Here is an 8,275-nt window from a genome sequence, read left to right as displayed (position 1 = left end):
TTTTGATGTTGCCGGCCCTGTGCACGCTGCCTTCCTTGCCCTCTTTGGGTGGAGACATCCACATGAAGGACACATGTCTTGATTTTTTTTGGGGGGGGGGTCCGGTCGTGGGGCCTGAACTCTGGGCCTGGGCGCTGTCCCTCAGCTCTTCAGCTCAAGGCTAGCGCTCTACCACTTGAGCCACAGCGCCACTTCCAGCTTTTTTCTTTTTGCTTATGTGGTGCTGAGGAATCAAACCCAGGGCCTCATGCTTGGAAGGCAAGCGCTCTACCACTGAGCCACCTTCCCAGCCCCAAGGACACGTGTCTTAAGTGGTGGGAAGGGCATCCACACAGCCTCCTGAGGTCCAGGGAGGGGCACACGGCCCCGCCCAGCCTCAGCCCTTTTGGGTGAGGGCTGCACAGCTGACCCCTCCCGCCCAGGTTCCGGCGGGCACTTGATTAGGCACAATCGCCCTGGCAGGAGCGGCACACTCACGGGGGGGGGGGGGGGGGGGGACTGGGCAGGCACCCAGGTGCAGGACCCTGGCCCCACCTTTGACCTCTGGACCTGCCCCGCCTAGCCTCACCTACAAACTCCCTCCTGGCAGCTGCGGGGGAGCTGCTCTGCTCGGCTCTGCTCTGCAGGGAGGGGCTGGGCCAGCCAGCCAGGGAGCCGGAGGACTTCAAGATGCGGCAGAGGGGTGTAAACATGCTCTGGAACAACCTCCCCCTAAAACCCACACTTCTGAGAAAATGAGGGGCCTTTTAATGGAAGAGTAAACGCAGCAGACATAAAATCACCCAGCCACCGCCAAAACATATACACCGTAGAGAAGGTGGCCTGGAGGGAGGGCAGGGGTGGAAGGAACTCACACCCAGAACCTGACTCTCGCAACTGTCACTCCTCACTCCTGGGGCTTGAACTCAGGGCCTGAGCACTGTCCCTGAGCTTCTTTTGCTCAAGGCTAGTGCTCTACTGCTTGAGCCACAGTGTCACTTTCTATGTATGTGGTACTGAGGAATGGAACTCAGGGCTTCATGCATGCAAAGCAAACACTCTACCACTGAGCCACTTTCCCAGCCCTGTATATCACTTTTATAATAATACATTTTTAAAAATTAAATTGGGGGGAAAAAAGATGGCCTCTTCAACAAATAGTTTTGGGAAACCTTGTTATCTACATGCAGGAGACTAAAAAATGGGCACAGGAGGCTCATGTCTGTAATCCCAGCTACTAAGGAAGCTGAGATCTGAGAATCGAGACTCAAAGCCAGCTGGGAGAGGAAAGCCTGTGAGACTCTTATCTCCGATTAATCACCAAAAAGCCAGAAGTGGTTGCCTGTAATCCTAGCTACTCAGGAGGCTGAGATATGAGGATCATGGTTCAAAGCCATCCGGGGCAGGAAAGTCTGTGACAAAAAAGCCAGAAGTGGAGCTGTGGCTCAAGTGGTAGAGCACCAGCCTTGAGCAAAAAGGGACAGTGATCAGGTCCTGAGTGCAAGCCCTAGGACCAGCACACAACACACATACATACACACACACACACACACACACACACACACACCTCAACCTAAAAATAGAATGACCCAATGATCTAGCAATACTCAGGCAATTTCCCAAAGGACTGCAAATCAGGATACAATAAAGGCACTGGAACACCCAGGTTCATTGAAGCACTCTAGCCCAGAACCAAGACCTGGAAACAGCCCAGGGGCCCCACACCTGACAAGAAAATGTCACACACACACACACACACACACACACACACACACACACACACACACACACACACACACACGGTAGAGTATTACTCAACCATAAAGAAGAATAAAACCATGCCCCATGCAGGGAAATAGATGATCTGTAAAACATCCTCCAAAGTGAAGGAAGCCAGGCTCTGAAAGCAACTGACACATTTCCCCTCACCTGTGGGTGCCCGACCTAAAGTATAAACTCATGTAACGCAGGGTACACGGCTCTGTTTTCACGGATGAGGTGCGCTTGCAGATTTTCTGCTCCTAGGAACTTTGCTGGCAAGGGGAAGGGGGGGGGGTCAGTTGGGCACCTCAGCCCTGACCCTTGCTAAGTTCCAGCAGCTTCCCTGGGGCCCTGGGATTAAGGCCTGCCCAGCCTGGGGGAGGTGGGAGCACCCGGAGGTGGGGAGGGGGTGCTGCACGGCTCCGTTCCGGCTCCGAGGGCCACCAGCGGAGCTTCTCTGGGGCTTCTCTGGGGCGGTAGCGCTATCCTGCAAGGCATACACCGTGGAGGCGGCCATGCAGTGGCTGCAGGGATCTCTCCAGGGAGCCCTGCCTGTGTGCTTCTTGGAAGCTCTGTTGTCTTTGCACGCTGACTTTTCTTACGTTCTCAGTCCCAGTTTGTTTCCCAGAGGAGCATATTCCCAAAGTTATAATAATGACCCAGCAGATGGAGGCCTCGCGGCCTTGACTGGACACCAAGTGATAGATTGTTGTTGTTGGTGGTGGTGGTCCTGAGGTTGAACTCGGGGCCTGGGCGCTGTCCCTGAACTTTTGCTCAAGGCTAGAGCTCTACCACTTGAGCCACAGCATCACTTCAGGTTTTCTGGTGGTTTGTTGGAGATAAGAGTCTCATGGACTTTCCTGCATCTGGAAGGGGGGGTGGAGGTCATTTGTACCCGGCCTTCCTCCCCGCTGGGGGTGGGGGGGCTATGTACTCGTTTGCACAGCTTCTGTAACAAACACGCTCAGGGCTTACAGCTCCAGCTGGGATCTGACCCAGGGGCCGCGCAGCCCCGGGCCTCGCCGGCTGGGCCTCGGCGGCCGCCGTACTGCAGACCCCTGGGGCGCCCCCGCGCACGCGCAGACTTGGGCTCGGTTCGCCCCGGCGCTCCGCCAGCGACCCTTGGCGGCGGCGGCCGTGCGCGGGTCCCGGTACGGCCTGCTCCGGGGTCGTCCGCGCCCGCGCCGCCCGGCCCGCGGGCCGCCTGGTCCTTGATCACGGGGCCGGGGGAGGCCGGGGCCGCGAGGCCGGGTGCAGTCACCGGGAGGGGCGCGGATCGGCCGCGTCCACAGCCAGCCTGACCTGACCAAGCAAAGCAGCACAACCCAGACAGCTGCCTGCACCCCACAGCCCTGCCTGCACCCCACTTGCCCGGCCTGCACCCCACAGCCCGCCTGCACCCCACAGCCCGCCTGCACCCCACACGCCCCGCCTGCACCCCACACGCCCCCTGCACCCCACAGCCCGCCTGCACCCCACACGCCCCGCCTGCACCCCACACGCCCCGCCTGCACCCCACACGCCCCCTGCACCCCACACGCCCCCCTGCACCCCACACGCCCCCCTGCACCCCACATGCCCCCCTGCACCCCACACGCCCCGCCTGCACCCCACAGCCTGGCCACACCCCACTTGCCCGGCCTGCACCCCACAGCCCGGCCTGCACCCCACAGCCCGGCCTGCACCCCACAGCCCGCCTGCACCCCACATGCCCCGCCTGCACCCCACACGCCCCGCCTGCACCCCACACGCCCCGCCTGCACCCCACAGCCCGGCCTGCACCCCACAGCCCGGCCTGCACCCCACACGCCCCGCCTGCACCCCACACGCCCCGCCTGCACCCCACAGCCCCGCCTGCACCCCACACACCCCGCCTGCACCCCACACACCCCGCCTGCACCCCACACGCCCCGCCTGCACCCCACAGCCCCGCCTGCACCCCACAGCCCGGCCTGCACCCCACACACCCCGCCTGTACCCCACAGCCCGACCTGCACCACACACACCCCACCTGCACCCCACACACCCCACCTGCACCCCACACACCCCGCCTGCACCCCACACACCCCGCCTGCACCCCACACACCCTGCCTGCACCCCACAGCCCGGCCTGCACCCCACACGCTCCGCCTGCACCCCACAGCCCGGCCTGCACCCCACACACCCCGCCTGTACCCCACAGCCCGACCTGCACCACACACACCCCACCTGCACCCCACAGCCCACCTGCACCCCACAGCCCTGCCTGCACCCCACAGCCCACCTGCACCCCACAGCCCACCTGCACCCCACAGCCCCACCTGCACCCCACCTGCCTGACCTGCACCCCATACACCCTGCCTGTACCCCACCTGCCTGGCCTGCAGCCCTGTGCACCCCACACACCCCGCCTGCACCCCACAGCCCGGATGCACCCCACACACCCCACCTGCCGGGCCTGCAGCCCTGTGCACCTCACATGCCCAGCCTGCTGGCAGGTGAAGGTGTCAGGACTTCCTGGGCCCCCGCCACGCTGAGCTGGCCCAGTCCCTCCTGTCCAGTCACTGGACTTCGCACTTAGAATTCCGTCAGCAGCCTTGGGCAAGCCTGCCTCGGTAGCCCGGGTGCTGAGTGCTCGGCCCCCTCACTCCATCCTTAGTGTTCCTGCAGTGCTCCTGCAGTCTTCATTTTGGAGGAGGACTGGGAGGCGGGAGCACTGCGGGAGGCAGCACAGCTCCACGTGACCCCGGGTTGATGTGACTGAACAGCGCGCTCTCACAGATGCCTGTGTGCTCCCCGTGTTTGCTTCTTTGAGGACAATCACTGATTTGCAGTCTCTAACGACACATTTTTGGAGCCAGAGGCCTGTGGCTTGTGTCTGCCTTCCCAACTACTTGGGAGGCTGAGAACTGAGGATCACAGTTCAAAACCAGCCTGGCAGACAAGCCTGAGAGACTTACTTCCAATTAACCACCCAAAAGCTGAAAGTGGAATTGAGGCTCAAGCGGTAAAGTGCCAGCTTTGAGAGAGAAAACTAAGCAAGAATGTGAGGCCAAGTTGAAGCCCCAGGACTGACACGCATGTGCACACACACACACCCTTTCTGGGGAGCGTATTTTCCCTTCAGTGCAAGCCTCACTGCCGAGGCAGAAATGCCTGCTCCTGTCCTTCACCGGTGACTGGGGTGGGAACATCACATGCAGTGGCCCTTATGTGACTCCAGATGCAGTGAAATAGTGCAGCAGAAATGTGGTCACCAGCTGGTGTGTGTGTGTGTGTGTGTGTGTGTGTGTGTGTGTGTGTGTGTGTGTGTGTGTGTGTGCGCGCGCGCGTGTGTGCATGTGTGCACACACAGCTGCAAACGGGCTGCAGCCTGCCTGTGCCTGGAATCCAGGGTGCCATATGCCCGCGTTTCCAGGGGCTCCTGGCGTTATGTAACCGCCCCAAGGCCTGGGGCAGCGGGAGAGACCTTTCCAAAGATGAATGCTGAGGTCAGGCTGACCTTGAGAAGCTGGGGTGTGCCAGGCTGTGGGTGGTCCTCGCTAAGCCTTAACACACAGACACCGCACCAGAAAGCAAGGGGTCTGGGTGCCCACTCCATCTTGGGGCTCAGCCGGTTGAGCCCTCAGCCTGAGAGGTGTGGGATGTTGAGTATAGAGCCAGCCTCGCTGCCAGGCCAGGACACGTAATCCTCCCAGCCATCTCTCATTAGCAGACTCGAGGCCCATGGCCTCCCCAGGGCCGTGTGGTATGAGCTCACAGGTCTGGTCTCCTGGGCACAGAACAGGGCAGCAGAAAGGCATCCTGGGAGAGCTGTGGGAGGAGGCCACAAAGGCTTATCAAGGCTTGCTCTGTGCTCGTCCCCGGGGGAGGGAGGTATCTGATGGGCCCAGACCCACCACCCAGGGCCCTTGTGCGCTTCCAGCCTAGACGGCCTCTCCTGGCTGGCCTCTGCTCCTTCCTGGGCTGAAGCAAGGCTGGTGCTTCCTCCGCCTGCTTCCCACATTGCAGACTTAAAGGAGCACTTTCTAAACCGTGCTCCTGTCAGCAGCTGGTGGAATTAATGTAGTGGGTACAAAAAAGCCAGGTGCTGTTCAGGCCCATGTGAATCCAAGAGCCTCGCCTCTCCAATTTAAAATAAAGCTGGAAGTGGAGGTGTGGCTCAAGTGGTAGAGCACCAGACTTGAGCAAGCCCCAGTACCAGCACACACATGCATAACCACACACACACACACACACACACACACACACACACACACACACACTCAAACACAAAACAATACCCATGCTGCAAGAGCATGTGGAACAGGACTATGGTTATTTTGCTTTCTGTTAGAACTTTGGAATGTCTGGGGACAATGTCCACTGTCACAACTTGGAGAAGGGCTGAACTCCTCTGTTGTCCACCTGACTGGGTGAGAGGCAGCTGGATCAGTACAGTGGGGTTTCAGTGTGTCTCTAAAGCTGTTGTGTGCACATGCGTGTGCACATGTGCATGTGAAGAGCCACGTTGAATGTGAATGGCACCGTCTCATAGGCTGGGGGCCAGTGGAATAGAAGGGAAGACGCAAGAGGAGGAGGAGGCCGAGGAGGCCACGCCAGCCCTAGGGCAGCTCTGCTGCTTCCTGGCCTCCATGAGGGGAGCAGCTTTCTCCGCGACCTCCTCTCGCCATGATGTTCAACCTCCCCACAGATCCACACACAGAAGGGGCCTGCCTTAGACTGGACCCTCTGCCGCTCTCCTCCCATGGGGGTGTTTGTCTCAGTTGATTCAGTGATGTGGGGCTTCTGCCCGGGCTGCCACCACACAGCCTGCAAATAGGACTCTATCCACCCTGACAAAGAATCATCCTCTGGACCTCATGACCCACAGGACTCCTCCCCCGCCCCTCTCCCCATCCTCCTCCCCTTCCCTCCCTCTGCCCCTAGCCCCTGGCTCGAAACATCAGGGGCCTGTGGAGGCGATCGTGGGGTGAACCTGAGGCCGCTGCCCCTGTGCGCCATGCTGTCTGTTGGCAATCCCCCTGGTGTTCTCCACGGGTGTGTGAGGGATGGCGGCTCCCGTGGCGTGCCTCCCTGGCCCCTCCCAATTTCACACTACCAAAGTAGAGTTAGCAGGCTTGCAAGATCCCTACGTTATTCAGCCCGGGAGCCGGCACACGGGCACTGACTGCCGCCCCGCCCGGCCTGGCATCTGCCTTCCTAGTCCTCTCAGGCTGCAAGGGGAGCCCCTTGCCACGCCCCAGTGTGGCACGCATGGAGTCCCAGCAGGATTCCCTGGCTCTGCTCCATGCAGTCTCACGGCCCAGGCCCTTCCGTCCCGGGGTGCTCCCTTCCCTCGAGGGACAGGGTCCTCGGACTTCGTGTGCCGCACGGTCCCTGCAGTCTCCCCAGGGCCTGGGATGCAGCCTGGGAGTGTTTCCTGGCAGGTTCCTTCCTCGCAGGTGGCGGGGCAACCTTGTGTCCCTCGCTGAGGGGGTGGCTGACCTCCTGCCGATCCCAAGCTGGACAGCGCTTCTCCGGAGTCTGCGGCGTGGGGATGCTAGGGTCCTTGTGATTTCAGCACACACCGAGGGGGGGGCCCCTCCCCAGGCTGGCTCACCAGGCCCCCATGGCCTGCACCCCCCCAAGGGAGCCGCATGCATTCCTCCCCCAGGGTGGAGGCCCAAGGGTGGAGTGCAGATACCTCTGCACCCTGAGGCTTCGAGGGAGGCAGTTCTGCGTGGAGGAAAGACCAAGGCTTTCCCATCTCAGGTGAGAGCTTCTGCAGCCACTCTACCCCACACCGCCTTTTTTTTTTGGACACCATTACTAGGGCTTCAACTCAGGGCCTGGGCGCTGTTCCTGAGCTTTTTCACTCAAGGATAGTGTCTACCACTTGAAAGACATTTCCACTTCTTTTTGCTGGCTGATTGGAGATAGTCTCACAGACTTTCCCACCCAGGCTGGTTTCGACCTGTGATCCTCAGATCTCAGCCTCCTGGGTAACTAGGATGACATGAATGAGCCACTGGTGTCCAGTGTCCAGCAATTATGCATACTAAAGAGGATTCTATTCTAGTCCGTTCACTACTGAATTCTCTTAAAAAAAAATTCTACTTTCAGTGGCACTGTGGGTCAAAACGGGAGAGTGCTGGCTCTGAGCAAAAGAGCTCTGTGCCTAGGCCGTTAGTTCAAATCCTAAGATCATCAACAAGCTCTACTTTCCTAGTACAAATGAACTCTATTGGGTGCCTTAGATTCAGGAAGAGGAGGGAAGATGAGGGGAGAGGAAAGGGGAGGGGAGGAGTGAGGAGGAAGAGGAAGGAAAGGGAAGAGGGGCTGGGAGGGTGAGAGGTATCTTTGCTGTTTGAAGGCAGGTCTGAGGACAGCCCTGAGACATCTGAGCACAGTGCAGGTTTCCCTGTGCCCACCTTGCCAGCTGTGCCGGCGGCCCTGGCACTGATGGGCGTGTGGCCGCTGCCCTAGGCTGACACGGTGCTGGCTTTGCAGCCTGGGACCGGCTGGCTTGCTTCCTTGTTCTACAAGTTGCAGCCTGACAGTCCCCGGCTCCGGA

This window comes from Dipodomys merriami, unplaced genomic scaffold (genome assembly GCF_024711535.1).
Source record: "Dipodomys merriami isolate MVZ:Mamm:240054 unplaced genomic scaffold, mDipMer1.0.p SCAF_7, whole genome shotgun sequence".
NCBI lineage: Eukaryota > Metazoa > Chordata > Mammalia > Rodentia > Heteromyidae > Dipodomys > Dipodomys merriami.
This window is presented reverse-complemented; position numbering follows the sequence as displayed.